This window comes from Peromyscus eremicus, chromosome 18 (assembly GCF_949786415.1).
Source record: "Peromyscus eremicus chromosome 18, PerEre_H2_v1, whole genome shotgun sequence".
Taxonomy (NCBI): domain Eukaryota; kingdom Metazoa; phylum Chordata; class Mammalia; order Rodentia; family Cricetidae; genus Peromyscus; species Peromyscus eremicus.
In genome coordinates, this window is record NC_081434.1 from 32,270,953 (window position 1) to 32,287,887 (window position 16,935).

The 16,935-nt window shown below is 42.7% G+C and overlaps 1 pseudogene; it reads left to right on the top strand.

The window, feature by feature from the left end:
- The first annotated feature begins 8,947 nt into the window (after positions 1–8,947).
- LOC131894817 (small ribosomal subunit protein bS21m-like) lies at positions 8,948–9,548 on the top strand (annotated as a pseudogene).
- The last annotated feature ends 7,387 nt before the right edge of the window (positions 9,549–16,935 follow it).

The window sequence follows — 16,935 nt, forward strand, 5'->3', positions numbered from 1 at the left end:
TTTTTTTTGCCTTTTGGCTAAGATCAAGTTCAGAGTTTGAAATTTATAATTTGTTCAAAGTTTATCTCAACATAAACTAGCATTCCTAACTAAAGACATTAAACTTCCAGAAAAAAATATGTGCCTAAAAATTTCAGTTTTTATATTACATTCAAAGGTGGTAATCATTATCCACAGAACATTTCCAATTCTCCATCTGGACAAAGCTAGGGTTGCGTGTTCCTCCTCCTAACTTTGGCTAAGGAAATATGAGAGGAAAACCCACATGGCTTATAGGCAAAAATCTTAAGGACAACCACATAGTTTTCCATAGAGTAAGCAAAAAATTAAAAATTACCGTTTCGTGTCATCTAGGTTTGGGAATGCTTGTTACTGCAGTTTTGGCTGACTTGTTCTGACTGGTTTATTGCAATGGAACACTGAAAGTCCACGAACATCGTATGGTAAAAAAATTAGATAATAAGAAAACATACAGATGACATGTTAGATGTGCATTTAAAATATTGCTCAATCACTGGAAAAAAATGTATGAAACAGGGTTATCTTGGGGGCATATTGGACCTTCAGAACTTTGAAACTGGGGGAAAATAATTGAAAAGAGAATATTTAGTATGAGTCTATTGAACAGATGAATAGCTGTGCAAAATGTGATATCTTCACACCATGGAATATTACTCAGCCTTTGGAAGAAAGGACACATTGACATATGTCGTAGCATATGAAGACATTATGCTATGTGAAATAAGTCAGTCACAAAAATGTAAACACTGTGTAGTGGAATTGCTTAGAACAGTCCAAGTCATAGCCGCAGAAGACAGACCTGTAGATGTTGGAATCTGGGAGAGAGGGGATGTGGAGTGTTTATTGGGTATAAAATTTCAGTGGTACAAGATCATAAAGAAATGCAGAGATGTGTACGTGTCCAGCTGAGCACTCAGGTTGTATGTGTGTGGGAAACAATAAAAATTATAGAATAAGAGGTCATGAATTTGAGAGGGACGGGGGTGTAGGAGGAAATGGAGGGAGGAGAGGAAGGGAAAATTATGCGAATATTGTGGTCATATATGAAATTCTGAACAAAAAAGGTATGGAGATGAGCAATAGGGATAGTTGCACAATATACTTGTAAGTACATGAACTACCACTGAACTGCTTACATTAAAATAGGTAAGATGGTAAATTTTATGTTATGTACGTTTTTCTGAGACAAAAAAATGGGGGGATGTTTTTGTGAGAGGAGACCCAATACTCCATTTTCCCCTTAGGAGGTAAATCATGCCCTCTTTCTGAGCTTGAAGAGGACCTCAAGTCTCTCCTTTGAGACATGGAGAAAGCAAGTGATTCCTGTGTCTAGGACGACACTCACTTTGTCCGCAAGAGGTCACCTGATGGTCAGACGGGAGCCAACCTTGTTCAACCAATGTCTCTAAGCAAAGCTGTGCTCTGGAAGTTGTGGGGTTTATGTTGCAGTTTGAGGAAACAATCATCCCTTTCTGCTTCTCCCTGTGGAAACAAGAGGTCTGGTCTGAGCAAAGATAAACCTTGAGTACACCACAGAGAGAGGATTCCGCCTGACAGAATCCCGCAGGACCCTAGCCTCCAGAACGTGGCTGGTGATGTGGCTCATTAGTAAGCGCTTGCCCCTCAGGCACAGACTCTGGACTTGATCCTCAGTCCTAGTCAATAAAGAAGTACATAAATAAAAGCTCCCAATTCCCGAGGAAATAGCCTGTGGAGCATCCTGCTTCCTGTGCACGTGTCTTCATCTCTCTAGACAAGGTGGCACCTGTGATCCTTCCCTGCTCTCCTTGAGCACAAAAGAAGGTGACAGGGAAGGAAAGCTCACCACAGGGAGCTCTTCTCTGAGACTGCAATCTTCTCAACAGGGTAGGAAAGAGCACAATTATCCACAAAGACTGCAATTAGCAATGTCAGCTTTAACCTTTGTTCCTCTGTGAGAGTCCAAGGCACCATGTCGTCACCTAAGACCTACTGCTCTGTCTATGACAAAGGTTTTGCCGGTCTGTGTGGAAGTCAGGACTTACTCTATCCCAGGCCTGTGTTCCCAGAGGACTCATCTCTTTCCAAGACCAGCGGGCAACGACACCGGCAGGAAACGGGTCTGTGGCACTGTTGTTTAGCTGTTACCCAATCAGTCACTGTTGGACGGCCTCTCAAAGAATCCACTGCCAGACTGTGATGAGCGCGCCACTTCTAGAGTTCATGAGGAAAATGTGGGGAACATTCACTCAGAGCTGAGCGGTGGAGCAAAAACTCCACCTGCCTCCCATGCTCAGGTAAATGGTGACGAGGGGGGGGGGGCACAACGACACACGCATGCACATGCACTCTGGTGCACGCGAGTGTGAGGGTTTAACTGGGAAAGCTTCCTACAGGGCAACGATACAGCAGCCTGGAGCATTTGTGTGTCTGGGCAGAAGCGGAATCCACATTTTTGCAATGCTTCTTTTTTTTTTAAACTTGGGCTTCACAGTCAACTGCCATTTTGTTTAAAGCATCTGTTCTGCGAGCCAAAGCGGGAGGGAACATACACCACCAGTTAAGTGCTTGGAGAAGGAGCTCTGGAGAAACGCTCCCCACTTAACTCCTCTTAGCTCTGTGAGTGATTACAGGGTTTGGGCTATTTCTGGCCACATCTCCTTGTCTTACGAAAAGTGGAAGTCAAGTCATTAAGGAGCATGGGCATCTGTGCATTTAGTAATTCGCCTTGAGTCAGAAAGTCTAGACACTCCCCTGGGGATGGGAAACAGGCAGGATGTTTCTATGCCCTTCAAGTCTCTTTTGTAACCCAAAAGGCATTAAGCAACCAGATCTTGAAGTAAATGGGCTCTGGAGCTCCTGGCTAGGACATGGGAAGCGTAGGGAGAGTGCACTGAGCTGGAGACTCACCACAGCCGGTCCTACCCTGAGTGAGTGATACCCAGCCAGAGCCACTGGTCAGGCAGAGCTCAGTCCCATCCAAATGCCATTGATTTCCTACCAGAACAACCTGAGAATTTGACCTGAGCCTCGGTTCCTTTTGCTGCGCATCACAATCGGAAGAGCTCATATTTACTGGGACTGTCAGGTGCTGGGCAAGGGTGCCAGGCATACAACCCCTGATTCACTTGTACCTCGTAGTAACACTCTGGGGTAGGTGGATAACACTGGCGTGCTTCAGTGATTCTAAGACGTCCATTGTTTTGTTTTGTTTTCTTTTAATATTTACCATTTCCAGGTGTATCACAGAATTGATGAAGAAGTGTATAAGTCATGGCAGATCATACGCTTTCACGCCTTCCTCAATGGTACGTAAGTTGGTGGTGTGCTACATTCAGTGAGGAAACAGGCATGGGTGGATTAAATAACTCACCCAACTAGAAAGTGGTAGAGCTAGAACTGGAATCCACGTAATTTCTAGAGTAGACTTTCTTGAAAAAATTCAGACTTACTGGATTTGGTCATGAAACTCATTCTTTTGCATACTTGCTATATTCCGGTTAAAACTAGGTTTGCAATCCAGTTCGTCCCTGTGACTGCGGGCAAGCCTTACCTTCCTGGGCCTCAGCTTTTGCAATCTGTTAAATGGCGACAATAATAACAGTAACTAACCCACAGGATTATAATGGGAACTGAACAAGTTTGTACACATAAAGCCCTTAAAAATCACATCTGACATATCTGGAAATTCCCCTTTAACATTTAGCTATGATGGACTTCCATGTGTTTCAGAGAAAGGCCACTAGAAAAACGTATAACGAAAGAATGTGTTAAATAACACGTCTCATTGGCCCTAAAATTATCTTGACGCCAATAGAGGTGCCTTCGCTATATTTTCGGAAATTTAGTTTTATTTGATTTCTTTAAAACCAAGAGATGACGTCAAATGAAATGGAAGACTGTTCTGAGAGGAAATGGCTAACATAGGTGACAGGTGGGGACAAGAGGAAGAGACCCCGGAGCAGTGAAATCTGGGGCTGCCTTGGGCAAAGGGTTTGTTTGAGGGGATGGGAATAACAAGGGGTTGGGCTGTGTGGCTGGAAGTTTCTCTGGCCCTGCAGTGGGGATGAATCTCTCCTTCCTGCTGTCGGCAGCTGCTTATAAAACAATCACTCAGAGGCTTATATTAATTACCAACTGTATGGCCTATGGCTCAAGCTTCTTGCTAGCTAGCTCTTATAACTTAACCCATTTCTATTCATCTATATGTTGCCACGTGGCCATGGCATTACCAGACTGTTGGCATCTTGTTGTTCCTTGGGCTGCGGGCTGGCATCTCTTCTGACTCCACCCTTATTCAACTCATCTTCAGTCTGAATGCCCCACCTAACCTTATCCTGCCCTGCCCTAGGCCAATGCAGCTTTATTTATCAACCAATCAGAACAACACATATTCACAGCATACAGAAAAGACATCCCACAGCAGGCCTGAGCAGTTGAGAAAGTTGTGCCCCAAGAAACAGCAGCAGAACTGGGGACCAGAATTGAAACCTAGTTTTCAGGAGATTCCTTCTGAAACTGTGGAATGAATTTGGTCGGTCACAGCCAGTGTCTGTGAAATACAGACGGAGAGGCAAGAGGCAGGTGGACACAAGGGAGGATGTAAGACAGTACCAGAGTGTACGTAATAAGTACAAGCATTGTTTCATGGAATTCGGATTTCAGTTGGGGGAGTAGAGATAAGGTGTCATGGATTGTGAGGTAAAGTGAATTTCTTTCTATTGGTTTTACAACAAACGTTTGAAAGCTAAAGCATTAAAACAAAGAGGAGAGTAGGTCCTGGCTGAAAATAGATGCAGACCACACATTTAAAGTGACATGTTTTATATTAACAAGCGTATTTGTTGCCTCACTGCTGTGACTAAATGCCTGGTCTGGCGTCTGTCTTGAGGGCAGGCGGTCCATGATGGTGGTAGGAGTGTGAGGCCTGTGGTCCATGATGGTGGTGGGAGTGTGAGGGCATGTGGTGCTGTGGGATGGTCTGTATGTCAAGTGTGTTGCTGATTGGTCAATAAATAAATCACTGATTGGTCAGTGACCAGGCAGGAAGTATAGGAGGGACAAGGAGGAGAATAAAGCTGGGAAGTGGAAGGCTGAGTCAGAGAGACACTGCCAGCCGCCACGATGACAAACAGCATGTGAAGATGCCGGTAAGCCACGAGCCATGTGGCAAGGTATAGATTTATAGAAATGGATTAATTTAAGATATAAGAACAGTTAGCAAGAAGCCTGCCACAGCCATACAGTTTGTAACCAATATAAGTCCCTGTGTTTACTTGGTCAGGTCTGAGCGGCTGTGGGACTGGCAGGTGAGAGAGATTTGTCCTGACTGTGGGTCAGGCAGGAAAACTCTAGCTACAATGTGGTCCATGATGGTGGTGGGAGTGTGAAGCATGCAGTCCTATGGTATCTACAATCAGAAAGTAAAGAGAGATGAATGCTAGCATTCAGTCTGCTGTCTCCCCTGTCTCCATTTTATTTAGACCAGGACTCCAGCTCCTGGTTTTACTATATTCTATTCGACCTTGCCGGAAACACCCTCACGGACATGTGCAGAGGTGTGTTTCCTGAACTATTCTAAATCCAGTCAAGTTGACAACAAATATTTGCCATGACAGCAATCAAAGACCCCCCCCCCCCGAGAGCCCTGGTATAGGCTCTCAGACATGCCTTTAGACCTTGACAGATGTTTCTGCTTCTCTGTGTCTTCTAGCCTCGAGACTGCTTCCCTACCCTCACCCTGTGCCTTTCCTTGACTCAGCCATTTTGCCTTAAATGCAACTCCCGTCCCTCCCTGCCACATCCTTCCAGATGCCATGCCCTAAGCCTGACCTTCACTGGGATAAAAGCCAGCTGAAAACTCCACACAGGATACCTGGCCATCTCAGGGAGCCAAGCTGTCCCCTTACGTCTTTGTATTATTGCCGTATAAATGGCAAAGAGTAGTCAAGTCGTGGGCAAGTCACACTCCATGGTACTCATACAACTCAAGCCAACTCGGGACCTGACTGAGCAGTTTGATTTTACACTCAGACCAAGACTCAGGTGAAGGAGAGGATTCCCACCTAGCAAGCTCCCTTCTCGCTTCCGCATAAAGACCCAGGGTGACAAAGGAATGCCTGCCTGTGTTTTCAGGGGATTGACTGCTGAAGGTGAGCTCTAGAAATCCACAAGGACATGTCAGAAAGCTCTAAGCCACAGAGATGGTGGTCTATAGACACAGTGCACTGCAGCAAAGACCCTGGTTTCCTGCTCTTCCATCTCCAGGCACAGGGAAGCAGGAAAGTCCAGGCCCTTGCCATCAGCACCAGGGAATGCTACAGTTCCCACAGACTTGAAACTCCATCTGTCTGCACAACTGCTTTGCTCCACAGGAGGAACACACACTGAGTCTCCAACAACCAGAGCCCAATTTGCTATAGCACAGCGCCATATCAATGGGACAGAACCATCGCTAGATTCCATCTTGCCCCGGGATCAGTAGGTAGACTTTTCATCACAGCAGCTGCTATCAGAATCCCAGCACCATCCCCGCTCTCCTCTTGCAGCCCAATGACATGGCCCTCTGCAAAGCACAGCCTCGGGCTCATGGTTTCCACTGTGTCTCTGGGGTCGAGGACAGGGGGCTTCCACAGCAGGTGTCTCTGGCATTTGCAAAACTATGGTCCAACAGGATGGTACTGGTATAAAACTGTACAGATGAACGGAACAGCATGGAGTACCCAGAAGTTAATCTGCATACATACGGCCAAGGGATTTTCAACAAAGGTACCAAGAAGACACATGGAAGAAAGGGCAGTCTCTTGGATAAGTGATAATGAGGCACTAGATATGCATCCACAAAAAAATAAAACTCGATTACTATCCCTCTCTATATACTGTTGTGTGATATTTTGCTCATATTCTGACAATAAAGTTTGCTTTGAAATCAGAGGGCAGAGCTAGCTACTAGCTGACCAAAAGTAATCATAGAGGTTTTGGAGGACTGAGGACAGATAGAGAGACAGGAAGTAGTAGGGTAGGGCTTAGAGAGGATCTCAGTCCTTTTGGATGGAGGAACAGAAGAGACAGGAGGTCACTGTTCGCTTCTCCGTCACTTCTCTGATCATTTAGGTTCTTACCCTGATATCTGACTCCTGATTTTTTAATTGATAATAATTAGATAAATGCAACAATATTAAAAAAAAACACAACTCAAAGTGGATGAAAGACTATTAGATCAAGACTAAGAAGCCCCTAGAAAACATAGGGGGAATGCTGTAAGCCGTCAGCACAGGAATAGGATACCCTCCTCCATGGTCACGTGTGCAATTAAAGTGAGAATATGCAAATGGAATTGCATCCAACAGAGAAGCTTCTGCTCCATAAACAAAATCATGAGCAGAATGAAGAGACAAGTGGAACAGGAGAAAATATCAGCAAACCATCCACCCAGGAAAAGATCAATATTCAGAATATATAATTATCTGATTTAAACGCTGGGCAAGTGATCTCAATCTCATTCGTGTTTCAAAAGAAGACATAGAAATAGGCAAGAAGAACATGAAAGAAAAATACTCATTATCACTAGGCATCGGGGAAATGCAAATCAAGGCCACTGTGATGTACTAATTTCACCCTAATTAGAACTGCTATTATCAAAAAGTCAAGAACAAAAAAACAACAAATGCTAATAGGGATATAGAGAGAGGGCAGCTGGTATGCAGTGTTGGTGGGAATGTACAATAGTACAGTTGTTATGGCACACAGTGTGGAAGTTCTTCCAAAAACTGAAATTAGCCTACTGTGTGACTCAGCCATCCCACTATTGGTCATATACCCAAAGAAAATGAAATCGGTAAGTCTAAGAGATCTTTGGGCTCACAAGTTAATTGTAGATCTGTCCATACTAGCCAAAACATGGAATTTTCCAAAGTGTCTATCAACAGAAGAACAAATAAGACAGGGTAAGTATACACCATATGTATATACATTTTTAAAATTAAATATTTTGATTTGCAGCAATATGGATGGAATCAGAGGGCATCACGTTTAGTGAAATAAGCCAGGCAAAGAAGACGAGTGCTGAGTGGTGGAGGCTGAAAAAACAAGATGACTACGTAGAAAAAGAGAATTATAATTAGATAGGGAGTGAGAGAAGGCAGGGGGACGATGGAGAGAGACTAGGTAGCATGCACCAGCACACAGCTAGATGGGAGGGATCAAATCTGGTGCACAGTAGGGTAACCATAGTCTACAAATTATATTTCAAAGGAACTAGAAGTGTTTGAAGAGGTAGAAATGATAATTACCCTGATTTGATTAGTATAAACTGCATAGTGCACCAAATTCTATCCTCTACAAATATGTATTATAAAATAGTATATCCATATGTATAATATATACAGATATAATACATATATCCACTTAAATAGACTTCAGGAAAAAGGAGTCTGGTAGGAGTGGATTCTAAACGAAGATCTTCCTTTCAGACTGGGAGGGGTAAAAGGGAGTAGATCTAACTCCCTTTCTATTTGAAGTGACCAGTGATAAGCATTAGGTCTGACTCAAATTAGCACTATTTCAAAATGTTTACATGCATGCGGTTTACAGCAGAACATGGGAGCAAACACCCGCTCAAGTCTGAGAGGCCCCTTCTCTGGAAACATCAAATGTGGCCAGGGCAATGTATGAAGTGACTCTGAGAAAGACATTTGGTTTGGTACCAGCTGCACGATTGAAGCTACATGAGCCTGTGTGTGTGTGTGTCGTCAAATCAATGTCGATGTAAAAAGGCAACTGGAACTCATTGGTAAACATAACATGGAAGCTCCCAGAGGGAAAGAAAGAAGAGCTCATTACCATGGTAAAGTAGAAGTCAGTTTGCCTTGAAAATGTGAATGAGGGAGTCCAAGTGCTGAGGCAGGGGTCGTTAGGTCCTGAAGGATGAAGTTTTGAAAGCAAGGCCATGGCTGAACACCTGAATGTAGTCAGAAGGTTTCTCAGGTCCCACCTGGCCCCCCAGTGTACCTGCAGCCACTTGTAAAATAATCACTCAGAGGCTCATATTAATTATAACTGCTCAGCCATTAGCTCAGGCTTGTTACTGACTAGCTCTTAGATTTATATTAACCCATAATTCTTATCTATGTTTACCCACGTGGCTTGGTACCTTTTCTCAGTTCTGCCTTGTCATCTTGCTTCCTCTGTGTCTGGCTGGTGACTCCTGACTCAGCCCTTCCTCTTCCCAGAATTCTCCTAGTCTGCTTATCCCACCTATACTTCCTGCCTGGCTACTGGCCAATCAGCATTTTATTAAACCAGTGTACAAGAGCATTATCCCTTAGCACCTGTTACCAGGACTGTGATGGTCCAGGAGGGGAATGTGGAAGGTGTGTACAGAACCCGAAACAGAATCCTCACTGCTGATGGCGCTTCTATGAGAACCCTGCCACCGTTGCCAGCGGGAGAGCTACAAAACACCCCAGAGGATCTACACCATGGAAATGGCTTGGAAAATTAACTTCTTGATGCAAAAGAACCAGGCAGATTCACAGCAGGGCTGCTAAGGCCCACATTAATTCTATGTCTAACTCTTTGTCCAACCCCAATTTCTGTTACCTTTCTGTACAGTAAATTCAATCACACGTGAGAAAAAGAAAAGAAAAGAAAATGGTGAATGAAGTACTGGTGTTTGGGCTGCATGTAGTAGTACATGTCTATGAGCCTCATACTTGAGAGGCCGAAGAAGGAGGATGATGAATTTAATGCTAGCCTGAGCTACACTGTAAGACTTGTCAAACAAACAAACAAGCACAAAACCAAACCATTAGCAGATTCAAAAATAATTTACTAGAACTCTCTCAAGGCTAAAGAAAGCACTAAAAATGGGACCACTGATTATGACAAAGACTTCACACAGAGGATTCTCAGAGTCGAGTCTGCGATCATAACTTTGTGGTAGAGTATTTACCCAGGCTGAGGCTGTGAGCTCCTGGGCTTAGTCTCCAGCACTGCAAAAGAGAAATGCACACATACCAGAGGGGTGGGAGGTGGGGGGACGAAAGAAAACGTGAGCCTGTGGTGTGTAGAGTGTAGGAGGCTGAGAGAAGAGGAAAGCAAATTTGAAGTCACCTTGAGCTACATACGCAATGAGACCCTGTCTTTAAAAAAATAAACTGAAATAGGCTGGACACGGTGGCATATGCCTGTAATCCTAGGGAGGTTGAGGCAGGAGGGTTAAGAGTTCAAGGTTATCCTCAGCTATGTAGAAAGTATGAAACCAGTCTGAGCTACACGAGACTCTGACTCCAAGAATAAAACAACAAATAATAAACAAAATCCCCATGCCAACATTTAAAATACAGCTATTACACATAAGCTCATGTCTGCCATCCAATTAGACCATTTATTGAGGCTTCCATTTTGGTCCCCATTACGTAATTGACTTTTTGGTTAACTATTCTTCCTATTAATCAAAGATAGGGCCGGGGAGGCTGCTAGAACATATCCTTTGCTCTCAGTGTCTTTAGAGAAAATGGGCTTTGAAAGAAGCATTAATTTTTTTCCTGAACTTACATGAAGCTGACTACTAAGTGAATTCAGAAATGAATGTTCTACTATTAGGAAATGCTGTATTATCAGGAAACCTAGGCAGAACTCAGTAGGGGGTAGAAAGAAAGATTAGCCTGGGGTCTAGTCGTCCCCAGCATGAGGCTCTGTCCCCTAGAGATGAACCAGGCTGAGGCCTGGTTCCTTTGCCTGCCATTCTTCAAAAGCAGTCTAGAATTCCTCATTTGTGAGCCTTCCAGGGCTTCCAACACTCACTCTGTATGGGGCTTGCTTGGAGGTGGGCAGCTTTCTGCTTTCCAAAAAGGCTGGGAGTCAGTCAGCTGCCGTCAGATCTAATCCATCAGAGCACATGTTTGAAAACCACGCCATGAATGTGAACGTGGCAGCAGGTCTTTCTCTAGTTCGTAAGCAGTCCCTACAGGAGTGATGATATCAGTTCATTAAGGCTCATAGCAAATGGTGACAGGGAACAGTCGAGGAACCTTAATGGCACGCAGCTACGATCAGAGCTAATAACGTTGACGATAGCTTTTCCAAGTTTGACTTTTAAGTTGAAGAAGGAAACAAAAAATGAGAATAAGGAATCCACTCTGTGTCCTCTTAACGGAGCTCAATACTGGGACAATCCAAGAATTCTGAGGAGAGGATTTCTCTTGAAGGTGGCTCCTTTTGTGGCTGATTCCTCTCCATCCTCAGGATTGAAGAATGATCAGTTAACATTGGGGAAGCTCATGGGACAATGGGTCATGGGAGAGAAGAGGAATGCCCAGGCCTTTCTTCACTTAAATCACAGGTACAACACAGAAAAATCGGACATAGAGACAAGAAAATAAAACCCTAGAAACCTGCTACCAAAAAATAAACATCTCAGCAGAGTGTAGTGGTGCATCCCTTTAATCCCCTCACTTTGGAGGCAGAGGCAAGTGTGTCTCTGAATTAGAGGCCAGCCTGGTCTACATAGGGAATTCCAGGACAGCCAAGACTACATGGTGACACAGTGTCTCACAGGGAAAAAGAAAACTAAAAAAAAAAAAGAAAAAGAAATATCTCTAATATTAATATATGCTTGTGTATCAATTTCAAATGTTTGTGTGTAAATAGTTTGCATAAAGATATATTTGCATATGCACATAAAGTCATGCACTCATAAAATATATTTTTCCTTCCAAATGGCATACTATAGATTCTTTAGAATAGTTTTCTTTTCTCTTAACAATAAATGAGTGTGTCCCATGTTGGTAAGTGTATCTCATCATTTTAGATTGCCACTTGACAGTATTTTCATGATGGACTATAACATATTAACCAAAGCCTAATTTTAGACCTTTACACTTCTACTGGTTCTTGTGTGGTTTTTTGTTGTTGTTGTTGTTGTTTTGTTTTGTTTTTTTTTTTGTTTTTTTTTTTGTTTTTTTTTTTTTTGAGTAATGCCGAGTCATCCCAGCTTGGATCTGATGCTTCAATCTCCTCTCCGATGTCTCCTTCCCCACAGTGATGTGAGCTTTTTTCTCTAGAGCTGGGAAGAGCGGCTTTGGTGTAAAAAAGAGCTCAAAAGCTTTACCGTCTCCCTATGCCCCGAGAAGCAGATAAAACACAAGAGGAGAGGCAGAAAAGATGACCGTCCATGAAGAAGTGTGCAGGTCCTTGCCTGAGCAGACTCTGAGTCACCTTCACCGTGGACTTCCTAGTCTTCAGAATGGTGAGACATAAGCATCTGGTGTTTATAAGCTGGTCAGTGTATGGTTTTCTGCTATGGTATCTAAGATGCTCCTGACATCAACTGACCATGTTCATTGCAGAGAACTAACACGCTAAGGGGGAAAGTCCTGGGAAAGAGGAACTAAGTGAGGAGTCTTTCATGTAGCTATATATTATGTAGGAATAAGCATACTAGCATATGCACATGTAATAGATGTATGAGCACACACACTTGCAAAGTTTAAGGATGTACTTACTTTGTTTTAAGTAAAGTTGCAGATGAACAGTCTTGTTAAATAAGAAACAGAGTCAATGCAGAGATGAAAGCCCAAGAGGTCAGAGCTAAAAACCTTACCCTTCACTGCTGCTGTTGTCCTCTTCAGCAAGAGACCTACTTCCTGTCTGTTTGTCTTTTTTATAGACTTTCTATTCTGCCTTCTCATTGGTTGTAAACCCAACCACACAACCTCCTTGTCACTGCCTGTCTGTAAAGACTTCCAGGTCTTCTATGGTTGGTATTGAGATTAAAGGCGTGTGTCTCCAATGCTGGCTGTATCCTTGAACACACAGAGATCCGCCTAGCTCTGCCTCCCAAGAGCTGGGATTAAAGGCGTGCACCAGCACCACCCAGTTTCTGCTATGGCTTGCTAATAGCTCTGACCCCCAGGCAACTTTATTTATTAACATACAAATAAAATCACATTTCAGTACAATTAAAATATCACCATATAGGGGGCAGAGCCAGGCGGATCTCTGTGAGTTCGAGGCCAGCCTGGGCTACCAAGTGAGTTCCAGGAAAGGCGCAAAGCTACACAGAGAAACCTTGTCTCGAAAAACAAAAACAAAAACAAAATATCACCATATAAAGTGGATGTAGATTTATTAAGGGACAGTGAGGAAGAACTCAGGAGAAAGGGAGGGGTTCTGAGGAAGGAATACCCTAAGTTCATATTTCCAAGGGGTTGGTGACATATAACTCTCTGTCTCTTCCCAACGTATAACAGAAATTACTCCAGGTCAACTAGTGTTGGTCATCAATATTTAATTCCTACTTAATATTCTATCCTAAGGATTGTCACAATTCATCCAGGTATCCTTTTATTAATGGATTTGGTTTCCTGTCAACTTTCAGTTATTAAAACCAAGGTCGCAATGATCAGCCTTGCACATATGTACTTGAACATTAGGGGTTTAATTTCTGTAGTTCATGGTCCCAGGAGTGGAACTCTGGGTAGAATTGCATGTGCACGTACATTTTTAACCGAGGTCATAAATCGCTTTTACATGTCTCTACAGTGATACAGGAGTGCCCTTGCCCAGATTCCCATCCCTGGTAGTAATAGGTGCTATTATACTTTTATGCTCACCGTAGTGATGGGTATCTTCATGGTCATTTTAATTTCCATTTCTCTGCCCATTGGGGGAAGCTGAACATTTTCTCTTGCTTGCTCTTCTGACAAATTGCCTTTTCATATCTCCAACCCATTTTGCTGTTGGTTTGACTTTCCTTATCTTTTTTAAATTGTAAAAGAGCTGTTCTGAAATTATAGATATAAATGTGAATGTATCGTTTGAATTTAAAGTATTTTCTCCAACTTATTTGCTTTGGGACTTCAGACTTGGTATCTATTGGACTTTATACTTGGTATCTATTGAGCTATAAATGATACCTGAGAACTTTATGCATATATACATAGAATACACACAGTACATGTATATTCTGGTATTAACTGAGAACATTTCCCCTGGGCCAGGGAGATGGGAGAGTAGATAAAGGCATTTGCCACCAAACTTCAAGACCTGAGTTCAATCCCTGGATTCCACATGGGAAGGTAAGAACTTACTCTCACAAGTTGTCCTGACCTCCACATATTATAGCATGTACATGTGTGCATGTGTCCACACTCACACCCCTCCTCCATGAATGAGTGAATATGAATTAATAAATAATCATGTACCTGGCAGTTAGAGCCACAGAAGAACAGGTGGTTGAAATCTTGCTATGACCTTTGCTCTGCTTTCTTTCAGCTCCGGCAGAATTCAAAGTGGCTGGTGGTAGGGCTAGGAAGGACTCCAGCTAGGCCAAGCCAAGCAGTTCGATGCTCACATGCAGCCTTGACTGGCAGTTGCTGTGGACGTACTCACGACTCCAGCTAGGGCTTTCATGCAGTCGCGGAGATTTGGGCATCACTGCTGTCGAGCACAGTGGACTCCTTCTGGATCACTGGTTCTCAACCTTCCTGACGCTGCGACTCCTTAACACAGCTCCCCATGCTGTGGTGACCCCCTACCATAAAATTATTTTCGTTGCTACTTCATAACTGAAATCTTGCTACTGTTATGAATCATAATGTAAATATCTGTGTTTTCTGATGGTCTTAGGTGACCCCTGCGGTAGGGTCATTTAACCCCAAAGGGGTCGTGACCCACAGGTTGAGAACCACTGTTCTAGAGTGTGTCTCTAGGAACTACCTAAACTGGCCTCATCTAAAAGGCATGTGGCTCCTTATTCCCTCAGGACTCAGAACTCTACAGCTCGTCAGCATTAGTGATTCCAGGGCACTGTACCTCGGTGAGAAATCACAATAGCTCATCAGCATTAGTGATTCCAGGGCACTGTACCTCGGTGAGAAATCACAATTTCGCACTTTAAATTTCTATTTGATTATGTTGGGGGTTTAAGTAGCTTTCCAACCAGCCAGATTTCTGAACTTAAGTCTAAAACACATTTAAGTTCAACTGTGGGTTCAATGGCACTGTAAGCGCCTGTGGGTTTTGTTTGACTTGATTATTTTTAAAAAACTGTTGGGATCTTAACTGTGACACAGCAGTTATAGTAACAAGCATTTGGTTTTGTAGAGACATTATTTCTGCTCTGTGCACAAGCTCAACACAGGTCACAACTCACTACCCCAACCTTCCTCTACAATGATTATTTCTTCAACTCCCTATTTTTTTTCTAAAATGATTATTTTATTTTTACTCCTGGGTGTCAGCCTATCAGGAATTTATTTTTGAAGCTGACACTAAATTCATATCCTATCTTCAGGAGAACAGAATTTTCTTTTCCTTAGGGAAGGAAAGGGCTTATTTGGATTACATGTCTAGATCATATTCCATCATAGAAGGAACTCAGTATAAACTTAAACAGGAAGTTGGAGGCTAAATACACAGAGAAATGTTGCTTTCTGGCTCACTCACAGCTCCATGCTTAGCTAGCTTTCTTATGCTGCTCAGGACCATCTGCCCAGGGAATGGTGTTGCCCGTAGTGGACAGGACCCTCCTGTATCAATTGAGGCAATCGAAATAATCTTACACAGACATACTCACTGGCCAGTTGATCTAGAAAATCCATCCGCTGAAAATTCTTAGAGGAATCTAGGCTATGTCAAGTTGACAGATCTAACTGGGACAGAGGGCTTTAAAGCTTTTTTGTTTTTATTTTTTTTTACAAAATACAACTTCTGTAAAAGCTTTCTTGGTGGTTCATACTATCTAATGTTTTTATCACTCTCCTATTAACTAGATAACATTTTGAATAATTACTCCTATTAAATGGTTCGAGGATGTTGCGTTGCTTGTTTGTCTTGAGTCGGTCTCAGTATATACATGATTTAAGAGATTTCAGCAGAGATTGCAAGATAAGTGATTAACCAATGTAAGTTTTCATTTTGCATAATATGTAAAGATTATTAGAGATCAGAATTTTTGTGATAATGAATATTCCTTTCCAAGAAAATTGTATAGATTCCTATTTGTTCAGGTCATATTTTTTTTCCCACAATAGGACCTAATTTTCATATATTTCTGATTTTTATCATTTGCTATAATTTGGATGTTTTCCTTATTTCCATGTGCAGGTGAATTTTGGTCATGTAGAAAAAGCTAACGGTTTTATCTCTTTATTTTGTATCTACCTAGCTTCTCAGATTATCTTTTTACCCTTTTTGTTTCTTACTAGAGTTACTTGGTGATGTGAGGTATAAAATTATATTACCAACCAAGTTTCACCTCTTTCTTCCATATTTATACTTTGCATAGCATACAACATATGTATTGGGTGTGCAACTCTTTACTAGGATGTACAGACAGTATTGAATGATAATGTCAATGCTGTAAGTTCCTATCTGGTTCTTGACTGGCAGGAACTGTTACTTTTAGTACTTGTTGTATAGCCAAAGATGATCTTGAGTTTCTGACCCTCCTGCCTCCAGGATATAGTCACTACTCCTGATACATGTGGTGCTGAATATTGAACCCAGGGCCTCAGGCATAAGAAGTAGGCACATTACGAACTAAGCTGCCTCCCAGCTCCAAAATGTCATTTTTAATAAAATAACTCACCTTGATTCTTAGCTGGAGGCTACCCGTGTCTGCGCTTCTGTTTTCTCATTCTAGGATCCAGCGCAGCCCAGTTTTCTGGGGATAGTTGCCATTTTTATAACTGAGAAAGGTGCCATGGCCAGTTCACACAGTGGCCCTTAGACTTCAGCTCTAAAGCAGTACGTACCTATTCCTCTCATGTTCCGTTGCCCAAGACCAATACACGGCCAGATGAAGGCCCTGTGGTGTTGCGATGTTAATGTTGTGGAGAATTCTAATCCTCCCACAGGCAAAGCAATAAGTAATAAACAGTACACTCTACCACACTTCACCATTTATGATTATATTTGCTGCTGCTCTCT